Here is a 19,415-nt window from a genome sequence, read left to right as displayed (position 1 = left end):
AGCGAGCAAGATGGGCTTAGAAAAGGGGAGGCAGATTTTGCCAACTAGAATTTCAAAAGAGGGTGGGCTTGGGGGGCAATTTAACAGTGTAAATTGTAATGTGTCTGCAATATAAAATAACACCCTTCCTCCTCTCTTTGACCTATCTCTCCTAAAAATGGAGTATCCCTGAATGGCGATATTTGCATCAGGGGTTTTAGGGGTTAGCCATGTTTCTGTAAGAACGATGGCTTTAGGTTTATGCATAAGGCACCATGCACTTAGTTTGTCCAGTTTGGGCAGCAGGCTCTGGATATTTATATGGGCGACAGATAGCCCTTTTTGGAATTTAATGGTGGAATTCTCAGGGGCATGGGACAGAGTTGAAATGGGAGGACATGAGTTAGGTTCAATATCACCTACTAAAGAGAGAAATAGTATGAGTAGAAATTTGGGTAGTTGTTTGCAAGTTGTAAATTTGTGGTGTTTGCCATTAGAGTGAGAAGTGGTTGGTGTGCTGGTTTTTAGAGTTCTCCACCAACATTCAGAAGATAGTGCAAGGCTTTTGAGTAGTCCAGGGTGTATGTTGATGTTGGGTGTGGGCCAGGATGGAGGAGTTTGTAGTGTATAGAGGGAGTAACATCTCCATGAGGCCAGGAGAAAGAAAAAAGTTAAGATACATAGCAGGTTCATTATGCCAGAGATAGGCAGTGCTGAATGGAGCTGTTGTGAGCAAAGTGAGTGTGTGCAGATTAAACAGCAGGGGTGTGCCTGATCCTTGTCAAATGTTTTGCTACATTGCAATGTTGGAGTCAAATCAGGGTTTCAGTTGGCTGAGTGGGTGTGGGAGGTATTTTGTGCAGTCAGTTTTGGGAGAGGCTGTAGTGAAATAAGTTGTAAAGGGGTGGGGGGTTAAATTATGCAGGTTAACAAGCATGGGATCATACTGTAATGTGGTCATATAATCTCACAGTTTGTTGCCTTGAGTAGAAGAGTTTGCAGAAAGATGCAGTCCCCAGTCACCTCTAATCAAACTATAGTCTAACTATATATTGTCATTTAAAATTATCACTTTAAATGCATCACTCTTAAGATGCCAATGCTATCCCATAGTATGTATATTATGTATATGTATATACCATAATATGACCATTGTTTGCCACTATAGCAATAAATGGGCAATCTACCCCCCCCCCAAAAAAACAAGCACTGAATAAAATGAATGACATTGCCATACAAAAAATGTCAATAAACCAATTGATTAGTACAGTGGTACACCATGACCACTATGGTAATGAATGGGCAAGCTAAATATAAAACAGGCACAAAATAAAAAATGACATTTAAATAAAACAAGCATTTCACAATAATGCAATTTATTGTGACTATAGTAAACCATGCTCACAATATATGGGCATGGATTGCCACACTAAGAACGAATGGCCAACCGAAATAAAAACATAACGCAAAATACAATACATAACAATTTATTAAAATTAGCATTTGCCAAAAAATGCATTGCTTGTCACTGTGCTTTTCTATAGCCCGAAAGTGGCACTGTTAAGCACAATGGCAGTAAATGGACAGCCTAAAAATTCCGAAACAATTAAATAAAATACAATCAATGTTTTTCTTACCATTGATGTCTTCACCCACATCCTAAGTGAGCACCAACTCTTGACCTTCAAAGCAATGCTCCTCAACAGCCAATGTGCAGAAGTCTGTGATCATGTTGATTGAAGAGACGTCTTCCTGGTGAATTCTTCATTCTTTTCTTCTTTCTTCCTTCTTTCTTTTCTTCAGTCTTCTCTTCTTCCTTTGTAATCCAATGGGGCGGATTTTGTCCTATCGTCTTCTTAAGCCCAAATGAAAGGGGACAGGACTTATGTTATACCTGTGATGTCACATTTGAGAGTTAAATGGTACACCCCAATCCGATTGGCTGGTGTACCATGTGAAAGGGTTTTCTTTTAAAAGAATGTGATGACATTGTAAAGGGAGGGAAGCCAGCCAATCAGGAAGGCTATGCTTCTCTCCTTTTAAAATGACATCACCAGAAAAAAATGGCTGCCATCACATGGTAATCCAACCAATCGACTTGGGAAATACGCCATGTGAGGCATCACATGGTACATCTCCAATCTGATTGGCTGTAGTACCATGTGACAGCTTCCATTTTTTTAAGGCTGTGACGTTATCTTAAAGGGAGGGACTTCACATCCTTAAAAACATCCTTTTTTTACATCCTTAAAAAGCAAATGTTTGTTTTTATTTAATTGTTATGTATTGTATATTATGTTATGTTTTTTTTAGGTTGCCCATTCATTGTCAGTGTGGCAATCCATACCCATATATTGTTGCCATTGTTTACCACAGTCACAATCAATGGCTTTATTGTGAAATGCTTGTTTTATTTAAATGTCATGTGTTTTATTTTGTGCCTGTTTTTTTTAGCTTTCCCATTATTTGCCATCGTGGCAAACCATGCCCATATTATATTGGCACTGTGTACCACTGTGCCAATCAATTGGTCTATTGGCCTTTTTTTGTATTGCAATGTAATTTATTTTATTCAGTTCTTGTTTTTTTTTGCTGGTAGATTGCCCATTCATTGCTATAATGGCAAACCATGGCCATAATATGGCCATGGTTTAACATTGTGTAAAGCACAGTGGGGGGTGGGGGTAGTTGCCCCGTGGAGGGTGGTTAGGCATCCCGGGTGAGTAGCGGGGGAGGGTAGTTAACCCCTTAATTAAATAGCGGTTACTAACCGCCAAGGTGATCAAGGGGTTAGAGGCCATTAGTTTTTTTTATTGTAATGTTGCTGCCCACGGATGACAAGGACATGGAAGATGGTGATGATGATGGCCTTCATCCTGGCAGGGGAAAGTGCAACTTTAATTTACCTTTTGCTGTTTGGATAATGTTTTATTTTAAATGGGAAATGTGCTATTGTCCAGATCTGGATAATAGTAATTTTGCCCATTATTGTACTGTATATTTTGGAGGGAGGTTGTTGCCAACTAGTAGGGTTGTTGTATTTTAATGTTTCTTGGGGGTAGAGGGATTGGGCCTCTCGGTGGGTATCAAGAGTTGTTAACCCCTTCATTACTATAGCGGTTACCACCACTATGGCAGTGAAGGGGTTAACTCCTCCCACAACCTTCCCAGCCACCCTTCCTAACCACCCACCCTGGGTCAACTACCCCCTTTATCCACCTCCCTGTACCCCCAACAAACTGGGTACTCAGGCTTAACTCTTTCATTGCCTTCGTGGCTAGCCGCTAAGGTAATTAAGCTGTTTAAAAAAAAAAATGTAATACTAGTGTACGGGAGCAAGGAGTGTCTGTAGCTGAACCACATTGATTTCAGCCCCATACCGGGACCCCCTGCTTCCCGAGTTACAGGCCCCGGTATGGGGTGCCAGTATCCAATGCAATATTTAAATCTCTCGAGTCACATGACCGGGACATTTAAAATCATAGCAGATACCGGCACCCCATACCGGAGCCTGTAACTCAGGAAGCAGGGGGTTCTAGGACCTGAAATGAATGCAGTTCTGCTCCAGGGAACCCCTGCTCCCGTACACTATCATTAAAATGTAAATAAAAGCATTGCGATCACCTGAGAGAGCTCTGCAGGGAGATGTGGCTCTCCCTGTGCAGCTCTATCTATGCAGCTCTGACAGACTGCAGGCTGATCGCACGGGGGTGAACTTTGAGAGAGTCTGAGATTCCATTGCTGCTACGCCATACAGTATTGGCATTTTCCAACCTCACGGTTTGAGACTTGTGGATATGGTTTCAGATTCTTTCTGAATACCATGATAACACAAATAACAAACCATTCGGTGGGATCATTCCAAACCATTCGAGATGGCAGCAAAGTTATCAAACCTATTAGAATAGGACTCTTCATCTGTTTGATTTTTCAATTGTATTGACTGACTGCTACCTCAGTCATTGTATGAAAAGTAATTGAAGCAAGTAGGACTAGAGCACAGATAGAACTCTGACTTGAATAGACACGGAGAGAGAGGCTGAGAGTCAGAGGGTGAGAGAGACAGAGAAAGAAATTCCGAGGTTCTAAATGCGATGTAATCAATCATGATTGCAGATTGTGATGTGAGACTCAAACATATAGTAATAACAGGATCTAAGTTTTAGAATCTATTGTATTTGAAAGGGTGTGTGTTTATAACAGGGGCAAGGGTCAGTTGGGGCCATGTGTATCAGCAGCAACAGTATTTACTCTGACATTAACCTACAGTGCTTTTGTTTTTTGTCGGTTGTATGCTGTACTGACCGTGACTGACACAGACCGGGTGAACTGATTATGTGATTATGAAATTATTCTTCATCTATAGCTTCAACCTTAGCAAATCCTTCTGAAACCTTATCATGAAATCTGATATGTATCAGACTCCATCATACTATGATTTTGATAAGTTAAAAAAAGATATGGCTAACCCACCCACCACACAGCAAAAATTGACTACAGTGAGAGACCCAGGTCATTAGTTTACAACAGGCAACCAGGTGTTACAAATCTTGTTCATATGTAAATTTAAAAAATTCAAATTTAGTTGGTACAGGATTGGAACTGTTTTTTTCCCCCTGTTCTTAGCGTTTGAACTAATTATTGTTCTACCACAAAATAGTAGCACTAGAGTGTGTTTGTTTTATTAACTAAACAACTAGATAACTAGTTACTAAGTAGTAATTTAAATAGTCTATACTTAAAAACACTAGTAGTTCTTACTGTTGCCATTTAATATCTATGATGTATTAATTAAATAATATGCAATTTGTGATATTGCAAATTAAGTTCTATTATTGAAGACCGTGAGCAGAGAGCACAACCTTGGAGTACACAAAAACCATAAGGAAAAGGAAATATGTAACGAAAAGTATTTAATGTTATCTGTCAATAACTGTTGATTAAGGAAAGTAGATGCACTTTGGCATATTGCATACAAATTTGAAACAAGCCAATAATGCAGCTTTTAACTGAAAAAAATTAATTGAATAAACCAATGAAAATGAGTTGTATAATTTACAATGTATGTCAAAGCTTGATGTGATTGTTTGTAATCAAAGGCCAGTAGCGCAGGCATACAGTGTGTAGCCCTCTTACCCCCACCCTAAGTGAGATTGAGGTGGGTAGGTGTATCTGACTACTTATCAGTGTGGTGCTGTACCTGTTTGGCAACCAGGAGGGCTGAGCTTCTGCCACGGGGAACCTGGGGTGAATTACTCTTATCACTACTATATGGTGCAGCGCCTCCACCTGCGATGGCTCCCAGCAGAGCGGGAGTTGTTCCTCGCAGGACACATACAAATGAACACATACACTGGATGTGAAATAGCAACGGTCTTTACTATATGCAGAATGTAACTTAACGCATACATCAGCAATACACAAGAAGATATATGTACCACCCTCTGCCACTAGCTGGCAGCTATAACCTTGCCCCTAACTGGGCTATAACCTCCTTAGCCCCTAACTGGGCTATAACCTAACACCCCCTTCCCAACCCCGTGTCCAAAGAGTCCAAGCCCACCCAAGTGTGTGAACAGGCCTATCACATGTGAGCAGCAAGGTAAAGTTGGTGCACGTGTGGAAGGTTGTAAATACCTGCCCAGGTGGCTCTACACCTGGGTGTCTTCGCAAAGGGTCTACCGGCGCCACTTGGTCCAGCGCTGATCTGTACCTCCGCGTGGGATGGGGTCCAGCCGGACGTCCCACCGTAAGGACAGTCTCTGGATCAGCAACACAGCTTACAGGAACATGCAGCATACACTATACTGGGTCCCTGCACTAAAGAACTGCACAGGGTCTCTCTCTCCCTGCACTAAGGAACTGCACAGGGTCTCTCTCCCTGCACTAAGGAACTGCCTAGGGTCTCTCTCCCTGCACTAAGGAACTGCACAGGGTCTCTCTCTCCCTGCACTAAGGAACTGCACAGGTACTGTCACTAGGTCCCTGCCTAGCACACAGCTGAAGGGGCACAGGGTCCTTATCTAAGGGCCTGTCCCTATGAACACCCACCCTCTCTAGTGGGGAGTCAGAGCCTCAGCTCTAGCCTTGGGATTTCTGGCCTAAGGCAGAAGTTCGCAGCTCTCTGCCCCCCTTCTTTCCCCCTCTGTATCCTTGTCTGACTGAAAAATCCCTGTCTGCACACAACATTGTATCTTCTTTGCAGCATGAGAATCTGTCAGCCTTGGTGGCTGTCTGACTGCATGTGACAGGGATCATAGCGCATTCCCCAGAGGCTGCTGGGAGATATAGTCCACTCAGGACCTCTTTCCTATGGGAAACGCGTGCGCGATATCTCCTGCACCTATGCGAAGCTGTAATGGCTGCCGCTACGCTTAACTGCACCTGCGCAACTTCCCAGAGCTCCTGCACACTTGTAATGGCCACCGCTACCCTTGCCAACCTCTGCGCATTGCGCGAACCTCGTGTCACAACCAAGATGGCGGCGCCTACCGGGAGAAGTCGCCGTCCCCTTCCCCCACTGCCACAGGAATAAGGCAGAGGGCAAAGGAAGATCAGGGGAACCGGGGGTGACCTCCTTACACTCTCCCCCTGGTGAAAATACCAACGTCCCCGCTTGGAGGACAACGTCACCCAGCACAAAGTTCTATAATAAAAATGCAGGGCATGATAAATACAACTTATGCTTTGCATGAATTGGTACACCACATAACAACCACAGTAATACCCGAGGCCAGCTGAGTGTTATCTGCTTGCTGAGACAAGTTGTGGGGTGCCTGTAACAGTGTAGTAATCCCTGTTCAAGTAATGTGCCTTTAATCTAGCAGTGTGGTGGTTAACTGCTGGTAGTCAATTAATAAACACCACCTGCCTGATTAGATTGCTTACAAAAGCCTGTCTGTTGAGACAGGAAGTGACTCCTTAGCTCACTTGTGAGCTGACCTTTCGAGACATAACAGTCTTGAGCCCTGCCAGAAGAAACAACAGAGCTGCTTACAAGACACAGGGAAAACTACTAAACCTGAAGCTGACACACCCTGAGTGAAGGGAGCTGAACCAGGAACTGAGAAGATTTTCCCTCCAAGAAACAGATAAGACTTTCATTCTTAAGAGACTTCTTATATCTGCTTATTTCATGCTATGTGTTTGGGGCTGGGAGAAATGCTTGACTAAGGGAGATGTGAATTAATTGCATAGTGTTTCACTAGAAATACTCCCAAGTGAATAGAAGCTTTGCCCCCCCCCCTGTGTTTGGATGGATTTCCTGATGAAAAAGAAAAGGCACAATAAAGCCTTATTATAAATTCACCTTATAAAAGTCTCCAATTGTGTACCTCTGTGAACGTCCGTCTACAGTGCCCCTAACTGATAATGTGGGTGTACCTCACTTTGACTTTTGTGAGCCTCCACCTGGGTAATCTCTTGGAAATCATGCGCTGGGGTAACAGTAACTGGTTCAGTACTACTTCCGCCCCCTGGTGGAAGGAATAGCACAGTGTCTCTTGGCCAGACCTTTACCTGGCCATCCGCGGCATGGATGCGGTAGGCCAGGAGATCTTGACCTTTTCCGCGGTCCACCACATGGTAAATGGAGCGCTCCTTTTCGTGCTTAAAGGAGGCAATTTTCACTGGATCACTTACAACACAGTCCTTGTTCCTAAGCACTTGGGAAGCTTCCACTGGGAAGCGAGCGATTAGCAAAGTCTCGGTACTCAATGTCTTTACCACATCCTGCAGGGGGAAAAGAGTTGGTGCCTCACCACTGTGGTGATCCACGGTGGCCAACAGGTACTCGGGGACGCAGTCAGTTCCCACCTCGGCTGTCTTGGGACCTGTCCCCGACACTTCTGGGGAAGTCCACTCACTTTCTGGACACTCGGGAGCGTTGGACCCCAGTCCTGGGACCAATTGGGTTGGAGCGCACGGGCTCACACTCAGTTCAATCACAGTAATACTTATGGCAGCACTGGACATCATGATGGGGCTGTCTTTTCTCTTCGCCTGGACGATAGGTGTTGGGTACTGGTCCACTTGCACCACTGGACACCTCCGCCAGGATGCGATGCTGAGTGGAGCCAATCGCCCTGGTGGCCAGACTTAAGGAGCTACCGTGCTCCGCGGTCACCTGGAAGCTCACACCTGACACTCCTGGGGCAGTCAACTCACCCTTGTCATCGTTAGGTACTGATCCCAAGCCTAGAACCGATGGTACCATCATCTTAGGCCGGACTGGCCGTAGTAGGGCACACGGGCCCACAGCAGGCGAGGCAAATGGCTCTTTGTCCTCAGCTTCACTTGTCATCTGTGGTTCCATCTGTGGTTCCGGCATTGGAACCGAATCTGGAACTGAATCTGGAACCGCGGTTAGGGCGCACGAGCCCTCCGTAGTTGAGATAGGTTGGTTAGCCGCATCTTCCTCTGCATGTTCCATCGCACACAGCAGCACTGGTTTTAGGAACTGTGCCTCACAGCAGGCACACTTGGGTCCCCAGCTCAATTCGCCATCTGGAAAATCACACTTGGGGCATAGGCACCAGACGTATCTTTTTCGTTCCAATTTCACTACCTGAACTACTCGTGGTCGCTGATAGGGATCAAAGTTCATACCACCGGAGCGTTTAAGGTCTTTCTGTAAGCACGGGCACAAAAGAAATGTTACATAAAGTCCCTCTGCTGGCCAAACACCATACAACTGCGGATGTGATTCGCTGCATCCTGTACTGTCCTTAGTGGAGACAGCAGTTACTGATTGAGAATCGCTGTTCTTGCTCCCCCTGGTGGACTCAAGAGGAGGAGCACCTTCTTTCAAGGAGTGATTCTGACTCTGCGCTGAGCCACTAACAGTGCAGGGGCGGGGCTCTGTTTTTCGCGCCAGACCTAGACAAAATTCTGCAACAATTTCTTGCACAGTCCTGGTGCTCGCCCGACTTGGCGGGAGCCGCCATCTTAGGTGTGACTCACTGCTTGAGGGAGCCTCCATTTTAATCACAGTCTCATCAATTACACTATGACTCTCTGCATAGATAGGGGGATAGCCTTCTGGTTTTCCTGGCATTTCAGGGTAGATAACAGGACACCATACCTTAGTGAGAGTTCCATGGAGCAATATTTTGAATGGGCCTCCTTCTCTTATTAAATCTTGTTCGGCCCTCACCAACACTGAGCACCACACTCCGTCTGCATCCACGCAGCGGCCTAACACTTTTGCACCCCATAAGCCTGGGTACTGACCCAATATTAAGCAAATATCACAGGAGGGAGTGTCAGCAGGAACTCTTCCTACAGCAAGGGTTTGTGAGGGTGGGACTTGCCCCTTTAATGCCCATTCGTACACTTCTTGGCAGGATGGCAATGATAATGAGAACGACATAATTTACTGAGTACGGGCACCCCAGGTCTGGATCTTAGCAGCGCCTCCAAATGTAGCCCTCTTACCCCCACCTAAGTGAGATTGAGGGGGTAGGTGTTTATGACTACTTATCAGTGTGGTGCTGTACCTGTTTGGCAACCAAGAGGGCTGAGCTTCTGCCACAGGGAACCTGGGGTGAATTACTCTTATCACTACTATATGGTGCAGCGCCTCCACCTGCGATGGCTCCCAGCAGAGCGGGAGTTGTTCCTCGCAGGACACATACAAATGAACACATACACTGGATGTGAAATAGCAATGGTCTTTACTATATGCAGAATGTAACTTAACACATACATCAGCAATACACAAGAAGATATATGTACCACCCTCTGCCACTAGCTGGCAGCTATAACCTTGCCCCTAACTGGGCTATAACCTCCTTAGCCCCTAACTGGGCTATAACCTTACACCCCCTTCCCAACCCCGTGTCCAAAGAGTCCAAGCCCACCCAAGTGTGTGAACAGGCCTGTCACATGTGAGGAGCAAGGTAAAGTTGGTGCACGTGTGGAAGGTTGTAAATACATGCCCAGGTGTCTCTACACCTGGGTGTCTTCGCAAAGAGTCTACCGGTGCCGCTTGGTCCAGCGTTGATCTGTACCTCCGTGTGGGATGGGGCCCAGCCGGACGTCCCACCATAAGGACAGTCTCTGGATCAGCAACACCGCATACAGGAACATGCAGCATACACTATACTGGGTCCCTGCACTAAAGTACTGCACAGGGTCTCTCTCTCCCTGCACCAAGGAACTGCACAGGGTCTCTCTCTCCCTGCACTAAGGAACTGCACAGGTACTGTCACTAGGTCCCTGCCTAGCACACAGCTGAAGGGGCACAGGGTCCTTACCTAAGGGCCTGTCCCTATGAACACCCACCCTCTCTAGTGGGGAGTCAGATGCCTCAGCTCTAGCCTGGGGATTTCTGGCCTAAGGCCTCATTCAGGGTGCAGGCTTCGGAGGGAGGGCGTGCTGCCGTGGGACACAAAGTATTCAAATTGAATATTGGTTGTCAGGGTAGCAGCTGCCCTGTCTCCGAAGCCAGGAGTTAACGCTGGCTACAGTTTCACTAAACGAAAAAATCGTTTTTTGAAGCTGCAGCAGCGTCACTGGGACCTCGGCAGCCAATGAAATCATTCTTGAGAATGATTTCAAGACTGCAGCCTCGATCCCTAACCTGCCGTCTTTAGCCCCGCCCCCTCCTCAACTCCTGAAAAAGTCTGCTGGGGATGAATAAACATCGCCCAGCAGACTGCCGCCCTCCCTTCCTCCCGCCCTCCCTCCAACTCCTGTCTCTGGCACCCTGAACGAGGCCTAAGGCCTCGTTCAGGGTGCAAGCTTCGGAGGGAGGGCGTGCTGCCGTGCGAGCTGCCGTGGGACACAAAGTATTCAAATTGAATACTGGTTGTCAGGGTAGCAGCTGCCCTGTCTCCGAAGCCAGGAGTTGACGCTGACTACAGTTTCAAGAAACGAAAAAATCATTTTTTTGAAGCTGCAGCAGCGTCACTGGGACCTAGGCAGCATATGAAATCACTCTTGAGAATGATTTCATGACTGCAGCTTGGATCACTAAGCTGCCGTGTGTAGCCCCGCCCCCTCATCAACTCCTGAAACAGTCTGCTGGAGATGAACACACATCGCCCAGCAAACTGCCGCCCTCCCTCCCGCCCTCCCTCCAACTCCTGCCTCCGGCACCCTGATCGAGGCCTAAGGCAAAAGCTCGCAGCTCTCTGCCCCCCTTCTTTCCCCCTCTGTATCCTCAGTCTGACTGAACAATCCCTGTCTGCACACAACATTGTATCTTCTTTGCAGCATGAGAATCTGTCAGCCTTAGTGGCTGTCTGATTGCATGTGACAGGGATCATAGGGCATTCCCCAGAGGCTGCTGGGAGATGTAGTCCACTCAGGACCTCTTTCCTATGGGAAGCGCGTGCGCGATCTCTCCTGCGCCTGTGCGAAGCTGTAATGGCCGCCGCTACGCTTAACTGCACCTGCGCAACTTCCCAGAGCTCCTGCACACTTGTAATGGCCACCGCTACCCTTGCCAACCTCTGCACATTGCGCGAACCTCGCGTCACAACCAAGATGGCGGCGCCCACCGGGAGAAGTCGCCGTCCCCTTCCCCCACTGCCACAGGAATAAGGCAGGGGGCAAAGGAAGATCAGGTGAACCGGGGGTGAAAGAGCGCAGAAACAACTGTGTCAGAGAAAATCCACTTTATAACATAAAGTAACAATTAAAAACGTACATATACAGTAGTAATAGAACGTAGATTATGTTTTCCCCACACCACTTATGCATGGAAAGACTGGACCCAAAGCATGCCCTCCAGGACAGCTCAAACCGGAACACCAATCGGCTGCCAAACCGAAAGCAGCTGGAGCAAGCTGTCCCAAGATGCACCACGATCCACCCGAGAGCGACTGCCCAGCTAGAGCAATGCTCTCGCAAGTTGCAGGGGGGAGGAACCACAGGCATGTCCTGATGTGTGATATCACAATGTCTTACGCAAGGACAGAGATTCCCTCTATGCGTTTTGCATTACTCACGCTTTTTCTTGAGGTGTGTCTCATGTACTGGGTAGTGCCCTTTATTTACAAGCAGATTTAATTCTATTGGCCCAAACATATTAACTGAAAATTCAGTCACTGGACAATTACTCTCATATGAACAAATACAATTAGTATCACATATAAACACAACACTTAGACATATCAACATTAAAAAGTTAAAAACATTAACACATTGATAAAACTATACACCCATATATTAACCACTATAGAACATACTAATTTACAAAATAAATTACTCCTGATTGTTTATCCACAAAATGCCTCTTATTCCTCATCACTTGGTATGGAGCTCAAATAATAAAATATATAAAAAAATAATCCAGTGGACCCATTATAATTAATCTCACAAATGAGAAAAAGGGAAAATTGGGAATGGGGGATAAGGGAGGAAAATAATATCTACTGACCCATAAGATTTTTTTATCTAAACTTGGGATCTGTATAAATTGAAAATGCATATAATATTTGATAAAATAAATAAAAAAGGGAGGACTCCGTAAACTAATGTCCCTCAGCTTAAAACTGTTTACTCTAATTCTCCAAATATCAAAAGACCCGTTGAGTTATGGCCATATTTGCAGTGTATCATTACTTAAACATGCAATTTGAGATTAAACAGGACTGGGCCCCTAATCATTATCTGTTTAAGAAAATGGTAGAGCTCCACTTGCTCAGTCAATACCATTGGGGCTCTGCTATGTAATGTATAGATCCAGTACTGTTCTCTCTGAAGGAGTTTGATGTCTCTCTCTCCCTTTCTAACATCTCTCATAACTATCTCTAAACCTCTAAAATGTAGAACCTTTTGATAGATTTTGGTGGTAAAGTCCGTGAAAGGATTTTCGTCCATTTTTTTTCTGATACTGTATGTCATGACAGTCATGTTTTCATTAAAAACAGGAAGCAAGCAGTCAAGCATCTGACTTCCGGGGGATGAAAGACATTCATCTGTGTTTTAAATTTCTGTATTATTGGGGTTCATGGGTATAGTGGGGAGGGGGTAGTTAAGATGGGGTTTAGGGGATAGTTGTGAGGCAGTAGTTATGGGGTTGAGGGAATAGTGGGGGAGGGGTAGTTAAGCGGGTGGAAGAGATAGTGGGGAAGGAAGTTGGAGAAGGGAGCATGAAGGGTGTACTTTTAAATGTTGTAACAATAAATAAAACCTTTTTATTTTTTCAGAAAATTGTATGATGTATTAATAATCAGCTGAGCACAATGTTTAAACAAGCACATAAAGTTTAATAAATGCTTATCAACACATTAAATAAAGTTAGTGGACATGTACAATACTTCCCTTAGTAATAAAAAAAGAACTGTGTGTGTCAACATTATTAGACAATGTCTGATACTGTGCCAATAAAGCAACAAATTCCCTAATCAATGTTGATTAATTGAACACACATACAGGAACAGTCTCCCCTCCCATACATACAAACATAAAGGCACAGTAATAGTAATACAAAGAGAAGTTTCTAAGATCTTCACTTTGAGGATATGAATGATCGAGGATGTGTAAAAATGTATAATAATGTGTGTAATAATGAAAAAAAGTAAGTAAAAGAAAAGAAAGTAAGTAAAAAAGTATAAAGAAAAAATGTTATTGTATACTGACACACATGCGCATAAAACATAAAGCCATCTATGACGTGACAAAGCAGTTATGCATACCTGGAATGCCCAGCCAATGAAAATATTCACAGTGCAGTGCCATATGTTGGTCATATACAAAAATGTACATAAAACATCACCTAACCTGATCTAAATGACAGTTCATTGCCTTCCAGCAGCTTCCTGTGGCCAGACCAGTGTACACAAAGTGTTTCCGCGGGTGCAGTCTCATGTTTTTTCACCATACAAATAGGCCACCGTGTCTAGGATTATAATTAGGCCTATTCCCACTTCCCTAATAACCAGAGTTGCAGGGTGTATGGGGAGAAGGGACTCTCTGTTTAGGTTTTTTTTAGAGTATGTGTGTGTGTGTGTGTGTGTGTGTGTGTTTGAGTACTCTCCTGTTTGTAAGAGAGGGGTACCAAAACAGCACACTCTATGATGAGCAAAGTTTGTAATTATGAGGTTAACACGGAAGATTAAGAGGTGGAGTACACCAAAAACACTGTATCTGAGTATTGGGGTTGTGTGTGCTGCTTTTATTTTTTTTAAACACACACAGAAACATTGAAAATATCACATTTATACTTATTTGATATTGGGTGTTAGGAGGGGAGGGGCACAGTGACAAGGACCCCCAACACACAATTGTATTTCCAGTAATATATATATATATCAGTACTATTGATTGATAGAGAGTCCCCATCATGGGCACACGTGGAAGTAAAATTTTCCCAATGTCAATCTGATCAAAAAGGGCTAATTTAGACACAGATTTAGGAGCTTCAGGTGCAACTGCCGGTTCTGTGCTGCTTGCCTTGCATGTTCTGCATGACATCATTTCCGTAGCTGCGAGATTCCAGTGGCCAGACTAATGGCCCATCCAATTAAAACAGCAGGGGTCCCTCCATTTTAATGGGACTCACTCTGGGTGAATCCTACCGGGTTCCACCTGTCTGTAAGAGACTGTAACGGATGTGCTCGCCACAAACCAAGACTGAACTGCAGGGCTGAGATGGGGATAGCGAAACACCGACCTGAGAAAGCAAAGCCGGGTCAGGATTACGGATTCCATCAACGTGGGTAGCCAGGTCTGGGTTGGAGATAACAGAGTACACGAAATCCAAGCTGGGGTCAAGGCAGATGGCACAGAAGCGATGGTCGGGGTCACAGGCTGGGGTCAGCATAAGGAAAGGCTTTAGTGTAGGGGCTACAGCCCAATTAAGCCTCTGGAAGGAGAAGACTCTAAAGCAGGAATGGCCACCAGAACAGTGAAGCTGTAGCGCAGGAGATCCAGCGCAAGCACTTCAGCATGGGACTGATGGTCAAGGTCACAGGCTGGGATTAAGGCAGGGAAGGTTTCGGTGAATGCGCTTCAGCACAAGTGAAGGCCTCCAGGAGAAAGCAGCTACAGTACAGGGGATCCAGCACAGGCACTTCCGCACAGGAAAGGCCTCTGAAACAGGAAACCGGGAAGCTTCAGCGTAGGAGCTTCAGCATAGGATCTTCTGGAAGAAGAAGTCTTCAGAAACAGAGAAGCTTCAGCACAGGAAAGGCTTCTGGATGAAGGAGGCTTCAGGAAACAGGGAAGCTTCAGCGAAGGAGCTTCAGCATAGGAGCTTCTGTAAGGAGAAGTTTTCAGGAAACAGAGAAGCTTCAGAACAGGGGCTTCAGTACAGGAATGGCCTCTGGATGGAGGAGGCTTCAGGAAACAGGAAGCTTCAGCACAGGGACTTCAGCACAGGAATGCCTCTTGATGGAGGGCTTCAGGAAACACGAAGCTTTAGCACAGGGGCTTCAGCACAGGAACAGCCTCTGGATGGAAGAGGCTTCAGGAAACAGGAAGCTTCAGCATAGGGCTTCATCACAAGAAGGCCAAGACAGGCCAAGCAGAAGTGCTTCTGACAAGCACAGGGTACACAAGAAAGTCTTCAAAGAATTCAAGAATTATGCCCACCCCTTCCTGGTGGAAGGGCTGACCCTAAATAGCATGGACAGCCAATAGGGATAGAGCTGCAAAGAAGGCAGCAACAAGGCCACTGATGTGAGTTCAGAAAGATCTGATCCCAATATCTCAGTTCAGGGAGAGATTTGCCTGGAACCTCTATAGCCATGTAAGGGTCAGTTCCAGCAAAACCCAGGAAACCATTACAGAGATGCACAGTAAGAAATCAGTCACTCTACCTGCGCAAGTCTAAAAGGTGATCGCGGGGCTTTTGTTTTATTTTAATTACATATTATTGTAGCAGGGGGTCTATGAAGATGGACCGCATGGATTTCAGGTCTGAGGATCTCTTGCATCCTGAGTTACAGGCCCCGTTATGAGGTGCCCAGCGGTAGAAGCCGCTAAGTTAATGAAAGAATTTATCCATCCAACTACCCACCGAGAGGCCTAACCACCGACCCTGGGGCAACTACCCCCTTAACCCACCTTCTCTGCCCGCAATAAACATTACAATACAAACATTAATACAATACATTGAACAACCCCCTCCCCCAACACATACCATACAGTAATGGGCAAAATCCCTATTATCCATATCTGGATAATAGCTCATCAGCCCATTAAAAAATAAAACATAACCAAAACATTACCCAGTCAGCATATAGTAAATTAAAGTTCTACTTACCCCTGCCAGGATGAAGGCCATCCTCATCATCCTCATCATTCTCATCTTCCTCTTCTTCAGTGGGCACTAACAATAAAATAAAAATACTAACTACTGGCCACTAACCACTATGGTAATAAAGGGGTTAAACCCCCTCCTGCTACCCACCCGGGAGGCCTAACCACCATCCTCAGGGCAACTACCTCCACCTCCTCTACCCATTGATTGGCACAGTGGCACACTATGCGCTATGGGCATGATTTGCCACTATGACAGTCAATGTGCAAGCTGCAAATAAAAAATAAAAAAGCACCAAATAAAAAGACATTCAATTTCAATTAAAATAGCCCCAATGCCAATAAACCAATTGATTGGCACAGTGACACACCAAAAGACCTATAGCAGTCAATGAGCTAGCAGAAAATGTAAAAAAAAAAAAAAAAAAGACATTCATTTTGAATAAAAATACAATAATATTTGGTGCTGGTTATTTGTTGTTTCTACTCACAATTTTTTTCTTTGATTCTTCTGGTTACTCACCCACTTCTTTGAGTTTCTATTGAGGTGTGACAGCCGATGGACAGCAACTGTTTCTAACGCAGAATGTCTGACATTGGAGCGGGCTTGTACAGGCGCAGGCGTGCACTTGCGCAAAGTGACAGTATGCAGTTTTTGTCACAAAACGTCACACACATCCAATTTTAAAGGGACTGAAGGAACAGCTGTTTTTTTCTCCTTGATAAAGTACCTACTGGTAGGAGAGCTTTTGTACCTCCCTGTTAGCATGTTTTCACATTAAACTCATTTTTTATTATCATTTTTAACCCTGACTCCCTTTGGTTGAGCACTGCTTTCTTATTTTTCTACAAACTTTATATGAACCTAAACTTTTACACAAAAGTTTGCATATATTTACAGATTTTGATATTTTTAATGACAAAAACCCACCCAACAAAATACTCAATCTGATAATTTCTTGGATTTTGAATCAGATTTTGTCCGGATTTAAAAATGAATTCCGAAGTTCCATTTGGAGTTCAAAACGAATTCCAAACTGTGCAATTTGGAGTTTCAATTGAAAGTCCGAATTCACAACGTTTGGATTTCAAACCTGCGAACATTCCCATCCTGGGTAAATACATTCACCTTACATTTAGCTTAAAATAAAGATTAGTATCATATACACTGGCGACACGTTTTATTGAAGCACGGCTAGCACCGCAAGCCGGGGGATGCCCCGGCGTGCTAGCCGCACTCCCTCAGCGTGCCGCGCATCACCGAGGGAGCCCTGGTGTCCCGCGATGTGGGGGATGGCGGCAGGGGGTTCCGGGGGACCCGGCGGACCCGGCAGCGGTAGGGAGAGCGCCCCGATCGGAGGGCGCTCCTCCGCTGCTTCGGCACACGCCCGGCACCCTCCGGCGCGCGCCAGGTTACTGCTGCGGCCGAGAACGGGCAAATGCTCGAATAAACTCGGCCGCAGCAGTACTAGTATTAATTCTGCTTTTAAACTTTTGATTTATTTTTCACTTCACTTCATTTATTGGCAAAGATGTGAGTGCCTTTAAACAGGTTATTCATCTGTGAATACAAGTACTGTAGGAATAGTTCAAGTTGAATGGATGCAGAAAAGTTTATGCTGTCTAAAAGAAAGAAAGTTATACATGACTAAGAATTACAATAACAGCTTTGGCAGTTTTCAGGACAGGTGTGGTACGTTGTGTGAGAAATTCAATGATAAGTATTGAGTAAACTTGAAAGCATATAGTACATAGGGCCTCATGCTGTAAGCATCGATAAGGCACTTATCGACCACTTATCGGCCAAAATGCCTACTCGTATTCAGTAAGCCTCGATAAGTGGCCGATAACGGCCTGTATCGCAGCAAAATCTTATGACCCAAATAAAATCGCCGATTGAGCAGCGATCAGTTACTATCGAACATTTTCGGAAGGATCATAAACTTGCGCAATTCTAGTACCCGCGAGTCACCTGTCACCACCTATCGCAGCCGACCGCAGCCCTAAAAAGGTGATCTTCTCCCCAATCCAATACGCCTCAAAATTTTGGCAGATTGGTGGGGAGATGCGTCGATGAGCTGCGATAAGTGGGGACAAAGAAAAAATCAGGCCCTTTTCCTGCCTCGGATTGATGCCGGGGGTCTCCAGAGCTGATAGCCATTAATACCAGCACCGGAGCCCCCCGGCATGCATCAGATGTAGGAAAAATGCATTTACAGCAACTTCATTACCTTAGCAGCTAACCACTAAGGCAATGAAGGGGTTAAACACCCGTGCCAGGCTTACTGTGGCTAGCGACGATGGGTGAAGGGGGAATTTGGCCCTTAGTGGCTGTTTAGGCCTTGCGGGGGGTTGCGGGGGGACTTAATCCCTTTATTACCTTAGCGGTTAATACCGCTAAGGTAATAAGGGGTTAACCTAACCGCTACCCACCCGCAAGGTCTAGACACCCATCCTTAGGGCTAATACCCCCTTCACCCACCCAGGAGGCCTAAGCAACCACCCCGGACTGACTATACCCACCCTGTACCCATTGAGTAGTATAGTGGTACATCATACCCATATAATAATATTATGGGCATGCTAAGCCTCTAAAGCACTCAATGGGCACCCTAATTACAATACATTAATGCACCAGACACACAATAACAAAACATAACTCCAAAAAAACATACTTCACTAAATAAAAACAGTAGCCAGCTAATCATACGAATACAAGCAATAACAACATCAACACTGAATTAATTAAACCATTAACCAATCCAAACAATTAATTCCTAAAACAACTCGGAATTATTTTAAACTGTAACCAATGAAACCAATTAATTACTACAACATTAATGAATTAATGGAAACATTAAACTACAAAGAAATAAATTCAAACAATATCTGAAATAACCATTAAATGCATTAGCTAACATAATACAACATTAAGTAAAAACGAACAACAATCGCATACATTTGATTTCCATCAAGCAGGAAAAAAACAAAAAATGACATCCACATAATAAACTGTAATTAAAAATAACAACAGCAATACCAAGACAGAAATGCCCCCCAAATATTGTCATAATAATGTATTAATCTGTACCCTAAAGTGGTACAGATTAATATATTATCAATCAATGTGCCTTCCCCAAAAAAATAAAAAAACACATCCAATGAAAAAACCTGTTAAAAAAGACATTTACAAACATTCAATATATTACTTGCCATTAGAAGCG

This window comes from Ascaphus truei, chromosome 1 (assembly GCF_040206685.1).
Source record: "Ascaphus truei isolate aAscTru1 chromosome 1, aAscTru1.hap1, whole genome shotgun sequence".
In the NCBI taxonomy this organism is placed as follows: Eukaryota; Metazoa; Chordata; class Amphibia; order Anura; family Ascaphidae; genus Ascaphus; species Ascaphus truei.
The sequence above is the reverse complement of the archived record's forward strand: the minus strand, read 5'-3'. Positions refer to the sequence as shown.